The following is a 19,945-nucleotide window of genomic DNA, read 5'->3' on the forward strand; positions in this document are numbered from 1 at the left end:
CCGTTTGAATTGTGCCACGAATTACACATATGATGTTTGTCCATTTAAAAGATAATTTTGCAAGTTAAAAAAAAAAAAATGTGTTGTAAAACTGTGAACACATTTGTTTGTGTGAAACGCTCAATGAACTACATCTCTGGTCTCGCAGAACAACACACGTCACCAAGATGGCCGTCACTACTGTCTTGTCAACAAAACGATTGACTACCCTCACTATCACCACAATGAAACACGTCCAGAAGAATGTCATGCAAAGCTGCCTGCCTTCCTTTGATTCTCTCTGAACTGCCTGGTCTTTTAATGTTTAATTTCAACCATTTCTGCAGATAGCATGAAGTAGAAAAGATCGCCGATGTTAGCATTTCTCCCCCGGGCTTAAATTGTGTATCATAGAATGATCACACCGGTGACAGTACTCTTCAAAGGGTTCACGAAATATGACAACTACTCTTACTGTTTAACATTTAGGGTTACTTAATATTACTTCATGTAAAGGCTAATAAAAATGACACGGCTGTAATGCTAATTAACGTGCTAGCTACTAGCTAGGTAGCTAACTTGATCCAGCCACTCCTGGTCCTTTCATCAGACAGGAAGCGAAAGAACGAGCAAGATCCATTGCTGGTATGATAACAATCAATCAATCAATCAATCAATCAATCAATGTTTATTTATATAGCCCAATATCACAAATGTTACATTTGTCTCAATGGTCTTCACAGTGTGTACAGAATATCAGTATGACAATACGACACCCTCTGTCCTTAGACCCTCACATCGTACAAGGAAAAACTTCCAAAGAAAACCCAGTTTAAAGGGAAAAATGGGAGAAACCTCAGGGAGAGCCACAGAGGAGGGATCCCTCTCCCAGGACGGACAGACGTGCAATAGATGCCGTGTGTAAATTGAAAAGATAATACATTTGCAACATAGGTAGTCCAGATGTTTGGAAATGCATGTGTGTATAATAGGAAGATGAATCCACGAGGATATCCATCCAGGACTTATGATCCAGGACCACAGCCACGACTCAAGATCCAGGACACAGGACCGCAGGATCATCCATGACTCCGGATCCTGTAGTGGACATTTTTAGTTATTATCATCCTTATTATATCTTTCATATGCTTAAACCAAATGCTTCTTATTTCCTGATATATTCTTACTATTATTATATCACTCTTCTTCCTCTTCTTCAAGGCCAAAGAGCTGCTTTGGCTACTGGGAGACTCACACAGACACACACGAACTTCCCTGCTCTGAGAACCGTTATGCTATCTACTCAAGGCCACTGGGTGTCTCATAAACAATCCGACTGTGTGAATCCAGATTTCTCACGTTCCCACTCATTTGCTATATAACCTTTGCTTTTCCATTGTTCTGCGCACTCTCGCGCAGACTATCTTATACTCTGTGCGACTTGTGACATATTATATTATTGTATCGTGTATTTGAAGCTTCAAATAAATAACCAAAAGACAGCTTTTCTCGATTCACCATTTATTTGTTTTGATCATTTGACTTGTACTCTCCAGCCGTGTTTGGGCCCTAGATTTCCATAACAAATGGCGTTGTCGGCAGGATCTCTGTATGTTTGATCGGGGAAACCTCTGGACGCTGGTGGGTGCGCGCTCCGGGATCTTTTGGGTCTTCCTCTACCTCGACGAAAAAAAACGTACGGGACGAGGGGACCAGCGCGAGGGGTGGAACCGATTGACTTCACGAGATCCAGCGAACTAAAAGGGGCTTCCAATATTGGGTGAGATGTACAAAGTCTAAATTGTTTAAAGTTAAACGTAATTAAAACTCCATGACATCTATGAGAGGGACTGCTCGAAAACAGAGATATTTGGAATATCTGGCATCGACGGATGAAAAAATAGTGTTTTGGTGACACGGAGTGTTTTGGTGACACTTTAAAAGACTTTGCTATGGGGGCAAAGCAGGGGAGGGGGTGTGTACAGCTTCCTGAGGGTCCGATTGTTGATGTCATGCGAGCAAAATATGGTGAAGAAAGTCTGTCTAAATTAAATATATGGACGGAAATGTTCGGATTTCCTAAGGGAGGTTCTTTGAGTAAATTAAAAATCAAAAACCTAAGGGATAAATTACAAGAGTGTGAAGATGGAATGAAGAAGAAGAGTAAAATTAAAGTAAAAGACTTAGAGAAACTGGACACTCATAGAAAGTGTTTAAAATACTGGGAGGATGAAGCAGAGTGCCGTGAAAGAAGGCAATTGGCCGTGGAAATAAAAAAGATACAGGCTGAGGATAAAAGTGCAAAGGAAGATAAAAAGTGTTTTGTGTTACCTCCACAATATAAATCACATGCTTCCCTTTATCCTCTGGTTTCAGGCGTGCGGGACCCTCTCCCTCACCTAAGTTCCCCATTCCCCCCTTCCTCCCCCCGTCTGCTACCTGCTGTGGAGGCTCCTGGAGGGGCTGCTGCTGCTGGACCAGAGGTCAACATACCAGCCGCCGCTGGAGCAGCTGCGCAGCAAGACACACAGACAGGGAGCAGAGACGAAGAGAGACAGAGAAAAGAAAATGAAGAAGAAGAAGCAGGACTGAAAAAGATCCATGACAAGAGAGAGAAAAAGAAAAGAGACGCGAAGAAAGCTGAACTCTACAGAAAAGAACACCTCCAAAAAGGAATAACTACATGCCCCGCTTTCCCCGGCCAGCTGACCATGGTCCAGGCTATTACAACCACCTGGACCCAAAGTGATGGCCAGGGCAGAGGAGGGGGTTTCCGAGGCCGGAGCAATAACTACAATCGCTGTTTTAACTGCGGAGAGACGGGTCATTGGTTCGCTGAATGCCCACACGAGAAGAAGAAAAAGAACTTTTGATCGGATAAATCGGACCACAACAAAGACAATTCTTCAAACTGACAGTCGAGGGAGGGAGTGGAGGAGGAAGGCATTCGGTCGGGGGAGACGGAACCCATGTCAGCAGCATCTAACCAGGGAAGTGACACACACACACACGCATCATACATGCTATTGAGAAATTAGAAGAATTAGAGGACATGTCTGTGGTTAAAAAGGGTACATATTTGAAATATGACAGTGAATGTTTGCATTAAGAAATGTCCCACACATTTTTGGTTGATTCTGGGGCTACACATTCTGTGGTAAAAAAAAGGCAGAGTTGCCTGAATGCAAATGTAGTGATAGATTTATTCATGTGCTGGGTTTATGAAAAGGAGAAGTTTCTGTACCACTTCAGAGTGGAGATAACGGTGTTGACAGTAATCCATTTCCCACATCAGTAAAAAACAGTTATTTTATCATCTGTCTGCCCAATACATTTACTGGGCAGAGATCTGATTCTCCGGTTCGGCTTGGACCTCATTTTTCCACAAATGAGGGTCTTAAAGTCCGACAGCCATCTCCTACGATGGTTCAAAAAAAGTGTCATTTGATGATAAAGAACTGGTGAATGTGTATCAATGGGCTGCTGACATATCCTGATTTTCAGGAGTTGTTGCGTTTGACTGATCAACGTGGTTTTCCACCTGCTGTGTGGAAACTTCTCATTTTGCATTGTACTGCTAACGTGGTTGAAAGATCCGTGTAAATGCTATGATGAGAGGTTTACTGTTAGAATGTGTGAATGATGAGCTCATGTTTAAAAATGTATTGGAATTCGCTGGGTAGCGCTATCTCTGTTAGACTCACACACACACAAGACACAACCAGCTGTGTCAAATCCCAGGGGCGGTCCACACATTTCACTAGCCAGGGGGCCCCACTGATAGATGGAGGGATTTGGGTCCAATCGTTAAAGATTGGGAGTCAGTCACTGATTGGGCACCTACACACACAGAATATGTCATGTACTCTATGTCACGTGACGTGTATCAAAGTAAAATGTGCACGAACGTAGCCGTTCTGCGCACATTGCTGTTGGTTGAGGATAAGGTAATTCTCATATCTCTGAGCTTCCTGCCGCGCTTTCAGATGTGCCATACTCACTCTGGGCAGCTCACAGATATGACGTAGGGTTAATGTCCACGTTCCGTACCGTACTCATTAAAACGTGAAGCTGTTGATGGACATTCGGCCAGTGTTTACCTCTCTGCTTAAACAAGGGGTCATTATTCCATGTAACGATTCCAGTGTTTCCTGTCAAAAAGATCAGAGACAAACCTCCTGACGAGTGGAGATTTGTCCAGGATTTACGATGTAAATGCAGCTGTGCATGCACGCTCGTCCGGAATTCTTATCTGATTACTCCAAAAGTTCCAGCCTCTGCAACATATTTACTGCCATAGATGTCACACATTTTTTTCAGTGTTCCGGTACACAAAGACAGTCAATTTTTGTTCACATTTGAATATAATGGTAAACCTTACACATTCACACGTTTGTGTTAAGACTAAATGTTAAAAAAGTCACTAAGCGACAGATGATGTCATTCTTGCGTATGTGTTCATAACACACGGCTGTTGTTATGCTTGCTGTGACGTTACATTAGTCCGTTCTCTGCTTGTAATTATGCCGTTACAAGCTTCAAAGTTGTATTTTATCATCTGAATTTGCCGAAACAAGTTTAATATTCTGAAAGCCAATACTTTGAAGATGTATAAGTGAGGTGTCTTGAGTAGTCAAAATTACCTACAAATCATTGTACACACGTGTACATATTATTCTATTTTTATGCAGCTCTGTGTGAATTTGTAGCTACAATTCAGACTAATACACTACCAGAAGTGGAATAAGTACTCAGATATTGTACTTGAGTAAAAGTACCAGAGTGTTACAGTAACAGTCCTGCATTCAAAAGGTTCTTCAAGTAAAAGTAGAAAAGTATTATAAAAATATAGTGAAAGTAAAGACAGTAAAAGTAGTCGTTGTGCAGATTGGTCCATTTCAGAATAATATATATATATGTTTTATAATGATTGATCATGAAAGTGTTCTCAAAGCTGGTGAAGGTGCAGCTAGTCTGAAGTACTTTGTAGACTGCAGGGTAGCTTGTGGATTTACTCCAGGTGGAACTAAAGTCTGATTTAACACTTGATTATATTTCACATCATTCATCCACATCTGTGAAGTAACTAAAGGTATTACATACATGTAGTGAAGGAAAAGTACACCATGTACCTATGACTTATGTTCACTTCCAACCTAAAAGTACCTAAAAAAAAAAAAAATAGTAATCAATAATGTATTGAAAAGTTATTTGCTGATTGGTTTTTATATCGGCTCAGACAGGTTATATGGGAGGCCCAGTCTACGTACACTCTAACAACAAATGCCTTGGCTAAACAAAGAAAATCAAGGCAATAGGTTGCATCGAGGGTTATTGAGTTAAGACAACTTCTATTGAAATGTTGTTAAAGCAACAAAGTTATTTGGGTTAGGGGAGAAGGCTTTTCCTCTACAGTCAGAGGTGTTTTCAATTACCACTTACTTAATAATTGGTAGCATAAACACAAGTTTTTAAGTTGATTACTCCAAAGTTCCAACTTGTTTTACCGTATTATTTAAATATAATCTTAAATTGTATGTACTTAATTACCACATGTTGAACATGAACACATGTTTTTAAGTTGACAACTATTTATAAATTAAGTTGCTCCAAATAATATTGTATTCAATAGGGTTTTTCTCTTAGCTTTTTCATGTTTTTGCCTTTAAAGAAAGAAATTAATTGATTCCACAACAAAAATATTAGGCAATTCATTTTTTATTTTTGAACTGCAGGTGTTTATTTCAACACATGATGTTTCAAAAGGAGAGACTTCATTGAGTTTGAACATTGCCTGAAGACGGTTGACGTACTTTCCATGGTGTGCACACCTAGACCGGACTTAAAAGACGTTCCTCTGACCAACGCTGACCTCATTTTGTATGTTGATGGGTCTGCCTCTCGCGACCAAGGGGGCACTGATCGGGTGGGTTTTTCTGTTGTTTCAGATTCTGCTGTACTCCGTTCTGGACCGCTTCCATGTCACCTCTCAGCACAGGCAGCAGAGCTCATCGCACTAACTGAAGCCTGCACGTTTGCAGAAGGCAAAACCATGACTATTTACACTGACTCACGATATGCTTTCGGGGTAGTACACGATTTTGGGGCTATTTGGAAGTGTAGACAATTTCTGAAATCTGATGGCAAACCAGTACTTAACCATATACTGGTTGCAGGCTTACTAGACGCCATTCTGCTCCCATCTGAGGTTGCAGTCTGTAAATGTGCCGCACACGCAAGCAGTACAGACCCAGTTTCCCTAGGAAATGCGTCTGCTGACTCAGCCGCAAAGGCAGCTGCCCTGATTCCTCTCGCACCTCACGCACACTCATTTGTTAAAATCCCTGTCCCCTCCTTCACTGACAAAATGTCATCACTGACTTCCATGCAGCAGCTAGCTACGCCAGTTGAGAAGGCTCAATGGAAGGCTGCTGGGGCTGTTTTTGACCCAAAATCCAGCACCTGGGTTGGCCCAAATTCCAATCCATGTCTTCCCAGACATTTTTTCCCTCATTTCGCTAAGTTGACACATGGGTTGGATCATGTGTCAAAAGGAGGGATGTTAGAGTCTATAAATCAGGAGTGGTTCACAAGGGAACCATGCTAATCTGCATTATGCAAAATTACAAACTAACAAAATGCTGTGCAGACACAGGTCTGTCATGGACACAAGCTCTGCCCATTGTGCTGATGTACATGAGGATGCGGAAAAGAACACGGAGTCAACTCAGCCCATTTGAAATCCTTTTTGGGGCTCCTCCACAGATTGGACTCAAGGCTCCAGGATGTCCTCTTCCCTCCACAACTTTGTGTGAGGATGCTATGTTGTCATATTGTGTTAACCTATCATCCACTTTAGCGACTGCCACTGGTCCACTTCACCATCTCCAACCCGGCGACTTTGTGCTGGTCAAGGATTTCCGGAGAAAGAGCTGGAAATCCAATCGTTGGCAAGGTCCCTACCAGGTGCTTCTCGTCACCCAGACAGCGGTCAAGGTCGCTGAGAGAGCTACATGGGTCCACGCCAGCCACTGCAAGGTCGTGGTCACAGGAAAGGAGAAACGGTAGAAGGAGACGACAACAAGTGACGTGTCCAAGTCACCAACAGCAACAGATGACAACAAGTGACATGTCCGAGTCACCAACAGATGACAACAAGTGACGTGTCCGAGTCACCAATAGATGACAACAAGTGATGTGTCCGAGTCACCAACAGATGACAACAAGTGACGTGTCCTAGTCACCACCAGCACCACACTTGCACTACATACACCAAAACACACTACACACAAGGTGTCACGAGCGAGTGCCATCTGAGCGGTTCCATATGCTCTCTGGTTCCTCGTTTGTGTTATCAGTGTGCGAAGTCTGACGGTCCGTGTCACGAAATCGACCGAGAGAATAGACTCACACACCCCATGGAACATTTCCCCCTCGTGATGAGGGCTCGCCTGGAGAGACGACAACGCAACCGTGAGCAATGTGAATGCTACTGGAGAGCCTGGACAATCATAGAATGGTTCCTCTGCATACTTGCCATGATAGTTGTGTTAGGACTAGTCCTATATTTTATGTATCCAGGGTCAGCACACAGCATGTTAGCCAAAATCGAGGTATCTAAGAGGTACATGGGGAAAGCAGGGCGAACCACATTTATTTTATTTTGTTGTCTGTATGTATGTATCCGGCGCCGACCCGTGTGGCACATTTTACATAGACATCGCGCCCAAAACTCAGACCCCGGAAAAGCGTAAGCAACCTTTGACGCCACTGTTGACATCCATAGGTACATCTACATTTAATCTATACATAGGCGACCATAGCAACATTGATGTGGGTCAGACCAGTAATGGGATCACCGGTAACGTCTGGTGGCACACTCTGAGATCATTGTTGCAGGCCGCAGGACAAAATGGGTCATGTTATGCATGCACCCTTTTCCCCCAGGACTCATCAATGTCCGTACCAGTTCGTCCGCGCTCTCTGACCCAGGTTGAACACCTCTGCGCGTTTATGGCTCTGACAAGGCCCATCAAGGGTGAAGACAGCGTAACCGAGTGGCGTTATGCTAGGCAGCTTCCCCCACCATGCAGTAATCGGTCTGACTCCTCTTTGCGTGCATCCACGCTTGACACCACATACGCAAAGTACCAACCCGTCAGCCATGTGCACCCCAGTCATTTGAGAGGGATGAAACACAGCCTCTGTATCCAGAGAGTTTACCACAAAACGTCTCTTACACCACATTATTTTGTCCTAGGCACTACTACTGGTTGTACCCGTATCCTACGGAACACATGCAGTTACGGTGCTTACAAAATCTCGTATTGTCGCATATCCGGTGCCCCTGAAAGAATCCTTTCTAACGTAGCATTCCCTGATGTTAAACATATTTCCCTCCAACTGGCGTGGCCCAGTGATGCTGGGTTTAACGCGCCAGAAGATTACATTTGGTTGTGCGGCAACAAGCTCTATCAAGTTCTGGCTCCCCTTTGGATAGGGACATGCACTCTAGTGGATTTGAATCCAGCAGTCACTGTACTCACGTCCTTAATGCACACGACACATCATTACCCAGAGTTCCAACACCCCGACCACCACAAGGTAAAAAGAGATATGACGTCCGCTGGAGCTAAATTCATGGGTGGCCTGTTCCCATGGTGGGGTACAGTAAACAATGCCCATAAAATAGATACCTTACACGTCCGGCTAGAGAATCTAACTTACGAGACGACGCAAGACTTCCAGGCATTGACCCCATTCATAATAGCCTCTAGGAACATGCTCATGCAGCACCAATTCGCTCTTGACCTTTTGTTCGCCTCAAAGGGTGGCCTGTGTCATGTGATCGGTGACTCCTGTTGCACTTACATTCCCGACGCCACCAAGAACATCACTGACACCGTGCTGCATCTTAACAACCTGTTAGCTGACATGAAAGCTGATGACATATCCAACGCAGGGGGCTGGGACTGGTGGGCCTGGCTTACATCAGGCGGGTGGAAAGCATGGCTGGCTAGTATAGTTACACCCCTGGCGATCATTTTTGGCCTATTAATCAGTTGTACCTGTTTGATTATCCCAATACTGAAGAAATGCGTTTCCAGTATGGTATCCTCAGCTTTCGTTCAGTATACTACTATTCCATTACAAGACAATCCTTTACGCCACAGTGAGATAGATCAGCTAGAATCAGAAGAGTCTGATTCCGATTTATCAATATAATCATGTGTGTATCTCCTCTCTTATGCTTACATTATATTGGAGTCTGTCCTCCACAAAAACAGCCAGTTTTCTATGATATATTTGTGATGTGTTTACTTAAACCAGCAATGGAGTGTATTCATTGATGTGTTATATCAGTCTATCCTATCATTTGTTTTTTTCTATTGATCAAGTATGATCAAAAGGGGAGAATGTAGTGGACATTTTTAGTTATTATCATCCTTATTATATCTTTCATATGCTTAAACCAAATGCTTCTTATTTCCTGATATATTCTTATATTATTATCACTCTTCTTCCTCTTCTTCAAGGCCAAAGAGCTGCTTTGGCTACTGGGAGACTCACACAGACACACACGAACTTCCCTGCTCTGAGAACCGTTATGCTATCTACTCAAGGCCACTGGGTGTCTCATAAACAATCCGACTGTGTGAATCCAGATTTCTCACGTTCCCACTCATTTGCTATATAACCTTTGCTTTTCCATTGTTCTGCGCACTCTCGCGCAGACTATCTTATACTCTGTGCGACTTGTGACATATTATATTATTGTATCGTGTATTTGAAGCTTCAAATAAATAACCAAAAGACAGCTTTTCTCAATTCACCATTTATTTGTTTTGATCATTTGACTTGTACTCTCCAGCCGTGTTTGGGCCCTAGATTTCCATAACAATCCCAGCGTATATAGACACCAAAAGAAAGACATTTGGGGAAGCTGGGTTAATCGGAACATGAGAGTACACAGGTATAGACAGAGAGAAGGAAGAAGTAAGATGACCCCCGACAAACTAAGCCTATATCAGCAAAACTAGGGGCTGAATCTAATCAGCCCTAACTATAAGCTTTATAAAAAAGGAAGGTCTTAAGCGCACTCTTAAAAACGGATAGGGTGTCTGCCGCCCGAACACAAACTGGAAGCTGATTCCACAAATGTGGAGCTTGATAAGAAAAGGCTCTGGCTCCCATTGTACTTTTAGAGATTCTAGGAACAACCAACAACCCTGCATTCTTGGAACGCAATGCCCTAGTAGGACAGTAGGGTATAATGAGTTCTTTAAGGTAAGATGGCGCCTGCCCATTAAGGGCTTTATAGGGAGCCAGTGTAAGGCAGCCAGAACAGGAGTAATGTGGTCCCTTTTCCTAACTCTGGTTAGTACATGAGCCGCAGCATTTTGAATCAGCTGAAGCGACTTGATTGACTTCTTGGTACTCCCTGATAATAAAGAGTTACAATAATCCAGCCTAGAAGTAACAAATGCATGGACTAGTTTCTCTGCATCGTTTTGAGGCAAGATATGCCTGATTTTTGCAATGTTACGTAGATGGAAGTAGGCGGTCCTTGAAATTGATTTTATGTGGGCGTTAAAGGATAAATCCTGATCAAATATAACACCAAGATTCCTTACAGTCTCACTGGAGGCCAAATTAATGCCATCCATAGTTAGTATATCTTTAGATAATTTGTTTCGTAGATTCTTCGGGCCAAGTACAATAACTTCAGTTTTGGTCGTGTTTAACATCAAAAAGTTTAAGGTCATCCACGTTTTTAAGTCCTTAAGGCAGTCTTGAATTTTATTTAGATGATTAATTTCATCAGGCTTGATTGATAAATATAGTTGAGTATCATCCGCATAACAATGAAAGTTTACAGAATGATTCCTTATAATATTGCCTAACGGAAGCATATATAATGTGAACAAAATAGGTCCGAGCACTGAGCCCTGTGGCACTCCATGGCTAACTTTGGTTTGCGTGGAAGATTCATCGTTAACACGTACAAACTGAGAGCGTTCAGATAGATAGGACCTAAACCAGCCTAAAGCAGTTCCCTGTATGCCAACTAAGTGCTCTAGTCTTTGCAATAGGATATCATGGTCGATAGTATCAAATGCAGCACTGAGATCGAGCAAAACAAGAATAGAGACAAGTCCCTTGTCTGAGGCTATTAGAATATCATTTGTGACTTTAACCAGAGCTGTCTCTGTGCTATGATGTGTTCTAAAGCCAGACTGAAAGTCTTCAAATAAATCATTGTTTTTTAAGTAATCACACAACTGTTTTGCGACCGCTTTCTCAAGAATTTTTGAGAGGAACGGAAGATTAGAAATAGGTCTATAGTTGGCTAAAACCTCTGGATCGAGGTTGTGCTTTTTAAGAAGCGGTTTTATCACTGCTACTTTGAATGATTGTGGAACATAGCCTGATAATAAAGACATATTCATAATATTTAATAAAGAAGTGCTAATTAATGGAAAAACTTCCTTCAACAGCTTAGTTGGAATTGGGTCTAACATGCACGTTGATGGTTTAGAAGAGAGAATCATTGAATTTAATTGTTCAAGGCTTATGGCTGAAAAGCATTCTAGTTTACTATCTAGTGTAATATGTGACCCGCTCTATCGAAATCAGTCGGAAGTCGCAACGGCTCATTTCAGAATAAACGTGGATTTACGTAAAAAACTATTTTTTCAGGGTTCGGGTGTTTTGTTTGATTTTAAACAAACCAAGTCTTGGCTTTCAGAATATGAAACTTTTATTTCCAAAATCACACGATAAGTACATTTTTGAAGCTTGTGAAGGGACGAAGACAGGCACCTCTCACTCGCACTCTGCTCTTCCAGCAGCGCCGCCCCCCTCCCTCCGGCTGACATTATGAACGTAAGAGTAAAGTAATCATAGATAACACGGCAGGATCCTTTACAGTTTGTTTTCATCTGATTTAAATTAAACAGAGTCTTGGCTTTCAGAATATTAAACTTGTTTCGGCAAATTCAGATGATAAATATAACTTTGAAGCTTGTAACGGCATAATTACAAGCGGAGAACGGAGTAATTTAACGCCACAGCAGGCGCAACAACAGCCGGTGTTTCTCGTGAAGGTTTTCCCCGGGAAACAAACACAATACACACAAACGCAAAAATACACAAACACACACACGCACACACACACGTATACACACACACTCGCGAGCTTCCCCTCCAAACGAAAATATCTTCCCTCCGTAGTATTTTGATCATTTGCTCCACTAATAATCAATCAGATCGATGGATTCCAGAGAGAGGAAACTTTAAAGGCCTTTTTCTCAAAATGAGGACTCTGTGACAGTCATTATATAATGTGACATATTTCGCTTAATATTTGGAGTACAAAAACAATCCTGATATCATTAGAAAGCTAGGAATATCCTCTTTCCAACCGTGTATACAACTCAAAATGTGTCTTCGGGTCAATGCGACTGATTTCGATGGAGCAGGTCACATATTAGAACTTACGTTTCCGGGAGCTGTTGATAACACTATACTGGTCAAAGGCAAGAGGTCATTAATTTTGTTTCTAAGAGTAACAATTTTATAGTTAAAAAAGCACATAAAATCATTGCTACCGAGTGCTATGGGAATAGAAGGCTCAATGGAGCTGTGGCTCTCTGTCAGCCTGGCTACAGTGCTGAAAAGAAATCTTGCATTATTCTTATTCTCATCTATTAATGAAGAGTAGTAGGCTGCTCTCGCTTTACGCAGTGCTTTCTTATATTCATTGAGAGTAATATGCCAAATTAAACGAGATTCTTCAAGTTTAGTGGAACGCCATATCCTTTCAAGTTGTCTAGACTTTTGCTTTATTTTGCGGGTTTCGGCATTATGCCATGGAGCTAATCTATGTTGTTTTATTTTATTTTTTTTCAAAGGAGCAACAGAGTCTAATTTTATTCGCAGCGCATCTATAGCACTATCAACAACATGATCAATTTGGGGTGGTGTACATTTTGTATAAGTTTCCTCCCCTACATGCAGACATGCTATCGAGTTAAGTATTGGTGGAATCTCTTCCTTAAATGTGGCTATAGCACTAACAGATAGGTTTCTGCTGCAAGAGCTTTTGACTAATGCTTTGTAGTCTAGTAACAGTACTTCAAAAGTTACTAAGAAATGGTCGGATAAAGCAGGATTATGCGGTTCGACTAATAGTTGCTCAATTTCAATACCATAAGTCAGAACAAGGTCGAGAGTGTGATTATAGCAGTGGGTTGGTTTATTTACACTCTGACAGAAACCAACAGAATCTAATATAGAGTTAAATGCAACAGTAAGGCTATTTTTATCATCGTCAACATGAATATTAAAGTCACCTACGATAATTACTTTGTCTGTTTTAAGAACCAAAGTTAATAAAAACTCAGAGAATTCTGATAAGAATTCTGAATAAGGACCTGGTGCACGATACACTGTAACAAATAAGATTGGCTGCAAAGTTTTCCAGGTCGGATGCGTAAGACTAAAAACGAGGCTTTCAAAAGAGGTATAATTTAATTTTGGTTTAGTATTGATAAGTAAACTTGAGTCAAAGATTGCTGCAACTCCACCTCCTCGGCCCGTGCCTCGAGCAATATGAGTGTTCACATGGCTGGGTGGAGTGGCCTCATTTATGCTGACATATTCTTCATGTCTCAACCAAGTTTCAGTGAGACAGCATATATCAATATTATAATCTGATATTAAATCAACCTGGTACTACGCACACAGGCATCTTGTTAAAGTTATCTTATTTTTCATAGTCTTATATTTCAACAGTTTTACGACAAATTGTGACTTTTTTGACATGGAAATTATTTTTTAAGATTGACAAACATCATATGTGTAACTCATGGCACAATTCAAACGGGGTCGAAAGATAAGTTTTCTCTCTCCATTGACTTCAATACATTATTTTTCCGAAATAAGGTCCCATGGACCGGAAGTAGATGGGCGTGACTTTGCCACTCTATAGATGGGAATTGTAAACTGTGAAAAAACCAAAATATGCTTAATTGCGGCTCCCACACTCTTAAAACCACTATGGTTTTTCTCCTGTGTGAACACGGAGATGTGATTTGAGAGCACTTGATGTAGTGAACGTTTTCCCACACTCTTCACACCAGTACGGTTTTTCTCCAGTGTGAATACGGTGATGTTTTTCTAGATTACCTGATGAAGTGAAAGTTTTCCCACACTCTTCACACCAGTACGGTTTTTCTCCAGTGTGAATACGGTGATGTTTTTCTAGATTACCTGATGAAGTGAAAGTTTTCCCACACTCTTCACAGCTGTACGGTTTTTCTCCAGTGTGAATACGGTGATGTTTTTCTAGATTACCTGATGTAGTGAAAGTTGTCCCACACTCTTCACAGCTGTAAGGCTTTTCTCCCGTGTGAATACGTTGATGTGCTTTGAGATTACCTGATCTAGTGAAAGTTGTCCCACACTCTTCACAGCTGTACGGTTTTTCTCCAATGTGACTACGTTGATGTGATTTGAGAGCACTTGATGTAGTGACAGTTTTCCCACACTCTTCACAGCTGTATGGTTTTTCTCCTGTGTGAATACGTTGATGTGATTTGAGAACACTTAATGTAGTGAAAGTTGTCCCACACTCTTCACAGCTGTACGGTTTTTCTCCAGTATGAATACGTTGATGTCTTTTGAGATTACTTGAATGAGTGAAAGTTGTCCCACACTCTTCACAGCTGTAAGGTTTTTCTCCAGTATGAATATGTTGATGTGTTTTGAGATTACTTGAATGATTGAAAGTTGTCCCACACTCTTCACAGCTGTACGGTTTTTCTCCTGTGTGAATACGCAGGTGGCTCTTTAAAGGAATGGTATGCTCATGACACTCATTTTTTAAAAATTATCATCCGATAAAACAGACCAGTCTCTGCCAGTCTCTCTTTTTTTTTTTTTAATCCGATGACATTATCAGTGATTTTAAACTGATTATATACCGAAATAACATCAACACTGTGGGCGCCGCCATTTCCCGGACGTGACGTAATCCATGCGTTTGGTTTTCGAAGACACGTTGATCTCCATGTTATTTACTGTAGTTTCTCTATTCAAATATGCCTCACTGTATCGCGAAATATTGCCATAATTCGGATAGGAACAATCCACGGAATGCTCGGTTCCATCTGTTGCCAAAAGGTAAGCGTAAGAAGTACATTCGGAGGCAGTGGCTAGCGAAATGTGGCCGGCCCGAACCGAGAGATTTACAGGCTCATGTATGCAGCGAACATTTCACATTTCCGGACGACTACTCTGAGAGTATGATCAAACATAACATGGGATTTAAAGAACAACCATTACTCAATGGAGATGCAGTACCATCGGTCTTTCTGGTGTCATCACCGACCAGGACACCAGTTCGGCCAGTTGAGAAATCGCCCTCTGCAAGTGTGAAGCGACGGAGGAGCAGAAGTAGTGCTCGGAGTAAGAATAAGGTATGTTATAGCGCATTTCCATTGCAGCGGCTAGCCCCGTTTTAACGTCCAGGCCAGGACAGTTTTTGGTGGCCTTTCCATATAGCGTAGTACCGGCTAGTGTGTATTTCCCCCCAGTTTTTCCGGCCCCATAAAATCGTGATTCTATGGCCAGGGACAACGAAGCTGAGTATGCTAAACTAGAGAGGGAATCGCTAGCAAGGGTGGTACTACATGCATACATATAGTATCTTATATCATCTTCCCATTATACACACATGCATTTCCAAACATTTGGACTACCTATGTTGCAAATGTATTATCTTTTCAATTTACACACGGCATATATTGCACGTCTGTCCGTCCTGGGAGAGGGATCCCTCCTCTGTTGCTCTCCCTGAGGTTTCTCCCATGTTCCCTTTAAACTGTGGGTTTTCTTCGGAAGTTTTTCCTTGTACGATGTGAGGGTCTAAGGACAGTGGGTGTCGTATTGTCATACTGATATGTATGGATGAATTCCCCCATCCAATCTCTTCACATTGGTCAAAACGTGTTCCTCTGCTGACGAGTCCGAACTGAAATACTCCACCATATTTCCATGTGTTGACAAAGTGAACGCATGGATGACGTCACGACCATCACGTGACTACTGAAAATGGCAAACATGGCGGCGGCCAGACGGAATATACAGGTCTTGATAAAAAAGAGCTATAAAATCATTATTTACCGGGGAATATTGCTGATTTCTTCAGGGTATGGTTTAAACATAACGTTTCACTAAATACTGAAGTTTTGATTAATTATCTAATGAGTGGACCATTCCTTTAAATGTCCAGATGTTGTGAAGGATTTGTCACATTGCTGACAGCTGTGACGTCTCTCTCTTCCTTTTGGTTTCTAGAACGGACGGACAGAGAAAGAGAGAAAGTCAATCTAAAAAGCATAAATACACAAGTTAACACAATAAAAACTCACTTAAAGTGGACCTATCATGCTATATTTGAACAATATATTGTAGGACCATACCTAGTGCTGCGTACTGGACTTGTAAAAAGTTTCGGTTCAAGTCCGGAACGTCGGGAACCGGTACTTGGACTAGCAAAAAAACTAGCACTTACGTATATTCTGGTGTCTGTGGTTATTTAAACATTCCCTGATAAACGTTATTCAGCGTCAATAAATGAGTGGTAATCCCAGTGTGCTCAGTGTACAACATCACATGGCATTTCACCTTCGATTCACGGTTTGAAAACGTAGCATTTCGCCACATGCTAATGCTAACCGGAAGTGAATAATTTTCAGAATAAAATTATTAAATTAATAGTGTGAACTTCCAGTTTTTTCAGAATAAAACTGATTTAAATTAAATAGTGTATTTAATTCAAAATTACACCATATCAACATTGATTTTAATTTCTAACAGTATGCATGTACATCACTATGTATAGCATGTACTGTATAATGTACACATGTAGAGTTGTAGAAAATACATGGTGTACAGACAGTACAGTACACTGACTGTACAGTCACTACAGCAGGGGTGGCCAACCAGTCAGAGGTTAAGAGCCACATTGTTTCTCTGTTACTGCAAAGAGCCACATCAAACACACAGTCACTGATACCGCTTGTTTCAGTTTTTTGTTTTCTGGAGACAAGATTTCAACCACGTCACTGATGCCTTTTTGTGGCATTGGGATATATATTCTTTAAATCCTCTGGAGCAGAGAGAGGAGCTGTGTATTATTGTTATTGATTAATGCGTCAGTGTTTCTTAGGGTCAAAAACACTAAACCCACAATTTAAGATGAAAGCGTTTAGTTTATTTAATAAAAGAGCACATGTTCAATGTGAAAATTGACAGTAGTCATAGATTATTTGCAATTTGGTGCTACATATATATTTATTTTAAACACCTTGAATTTCCGTTGGCGGGGCGCAGCGCCCCTCCAAGACAATGGTAGGGGAAACACTGGTTAGTGTTTAATCAACGATAGGTTTCCCCCCCTCAAAGGTGATTGGTTCACTGCATCGCAGGTATTATTGTGATTGGCTCTTGGGCCACATCAAAATTAGACGCGCTGTCATCCTCTCATACTGACACCTGACACCACACATACACACCGGGAGCCGGGACGAAAGTAACACGGGACGAAAGTAACACGGGACGAAAGTAACACGGGACGAAAGTAACACGGGACGAAAGTAACACGGGACGAAAGTAACGGAGCGATTTTATCCGAGCCCAAGCAACTTTGACCGGCCAAATTACGTCAGAATTATCAGCATTCAATACTTAACAGACCTACTAAATATCAGGTTTAACTGTCATGAGTAGCTAGTGTTGTCACGATAACAACATTTTGGTTTCGATACCAAGTCAAGAATTGCGATTCCGATTCTTTTCTTAAAAAGAGGGAAACAGTCTTAAATGTAATTATTGTGCTTTATTTCACACCAGAACCATAACCATAACACAAACTTTTAAACAATGAGAACAATAAATAAAATAAATGACAAGAATTTGTATTAAATACAATTAATACATGTCTCACAGACAGGCCTCGTGGTGTCCGTAGGCTTGCCCTCACTGTCAGAGATATAGCTCAAATACTTCCACATTTAGCTTCTGGCGTCTTTTTAGTCAACAAGCCGAGGCGCAGCGGCAGTTGTACTCCCACTTGCAACCATGCTTCTCGTTTTCTCACATGCTCTGGCAGCTAGCGCGTGCACGAGAGAGGGGATGGACTTAGAGCGTGCTTGAGAGGGAGGGACTGCAGGCACAGCTGCAGTGCAGGGAGTGGAAGCAGAGCGCTGAACACACACGGCTCTTATTAAAACGGCGCTTTCTCACCGGAGTACTTTCCCCCGTCATTCTTAGGGTGCGTTCACACCTGCCTTGTATAGTCCGGTTGAATCGAACCCTGGTGCGTTTAGCCGCTTGGTGCGGTTCATTTGGGTCGGTGTGAACGCAGTCCGAGACCTCTTAAGTGAACTAAACAACCGGACTCTGGTCCGCTAAAATAGGTGGTCTCGGAGCGCTTGCTTGCGAACTCTGGAGCGGTTAATTGCTGGTGTGAACGCAGTCCGCACCAAAACATAGGAAGCACAGTATTTACGTGTCACAAGAACGCGGATATCTTCAAAAAATCTTTAGCGAAAGAGTCTTTCAAGACATCCGCGTTGTTTAGTTAAAGAGTAAAGCAGAATTAAGTGTTGAACAGTATCGTGTAAAGTAAACATTATCCGTCAGCTACATAAAAGTAAGAACACCTGTCGTCGGTGAAACACCCCTCCTCTGCAGAACGTCTCTCATGGATAAGCAGGAAAAGAACACCAACAGGCTGATCAGGAGCCCGACGTGAAGCGGAGGGATCTAGATCGGCATGAAGGTGTTATTTTCCCCATAATGACCGCGCTGCTGCACATTATGCCGCTTATTACATGGCCACATTCTCAACAAAGTAACGACATGACTCCCAATATTAATTGAAATGCTTTTGTGGATTTAGAAAATAATTGTATTGATTTAAAAAATAGTTGTATTTAAATGTACATGCATCCGCTAAGAAAAATAGTCCGTTGTTACTGTTTGAACTAACGTAGCAACGGCAGGAACTGCTTCGATAGCGTTTTTGAGGAGCTTTTTGATTACAGATTTGAAAATCGTTGCTTGCTTTAAAAGTAGCACAATTCATTATGTCAAACCTTGGGAAGTGTCTAGATATCCCTGCCCTAATGCCAAAATAACTGGTAACTGAATATGTGTCGCCGTCTGACCTATGTCTGGACCGCTGCGTAAAAAGGAGGGTTTCTGCCCGTTACTTCTCCGCTGTTTTCTTGTCGCCCTTGTCTTGTCAGTTAGTTTCAGCCAAACTGTATACAGTTAAATCGAACGGACTTCTTTGTGCAGATGTGAGCGTCCTTAACAACGGTCAATAAATCCTTGACAGCGGTCTGTCTGTTCTGGATTAAAAACGTGTCATGTGTTTTGAATTGACCAATCAGAATCGAGTATTCAACAAAGCCATGTAATAATGTTTTTTAACGGACGTTGTTTGATTATATAATCATATCTGTTGATCTCCAGACTAACAGCAGCATGAGAATAACCTGCCGAAAGTGCCGATGCTCCATGGCGGAGGCTCCGCTAGAAATTGCCGGGATTTGCGTTTGTACCCCCTTAATGTCTGACCAATGGTTGAACAGCATTTCCGTGCACATGACTTGTTTTTAAAGTTTATAGTCCCTTTGAGTTTTTGCCAGTGTGAACGCAAACCGAACCTTCTGAAAAATGAAACAATGTAACAAACTGTGGTCTGGTGCGCACCAGAGAGCGGACTATTAGGTGTGAACACACCCTTAAAGTACCGATACTAATGAAACGGAGGACTAGTAACGTTTTTAACGGCAGAGTATCGCGGTATACCTTTCAAGTATCGGTACACCATGCAACACTAGTCAGGACAGAGTCAGTGTCTCTCCCCCAAACTCACACATATACAATT

The 19,945-nt window shown here is 41.8% G+C and overlaps 1 pseudogene; it reads right to left on the bottom strand.

Moving 5' to 3' along the window:
• LOC117442254 (zinc finger protein 729-like) overlaps nucleotides 1-19,945 on the bottom strand; it is a 144,808-nt pseudogene that overhangs the window by 22,138 nt on the left and 102,725 nt on the right.

This window comes from Pseudochaenichthys georgianus, unplaced genomic scaffold (assembly GCF_902827115.2).
Source record: "Pseudochaenichthys georgianus unplaced genomic scaffold, fPseGeo1.2 scaffold_400_arrow_ctg1, whole genome shotgun sequence".
NCBI lineage: Eukaryota > Metazoa > Chordata > Actinopteri > Perciformes > Channichthyidae > Pseudochaenichthys > Pseudochaenichthys georgianus.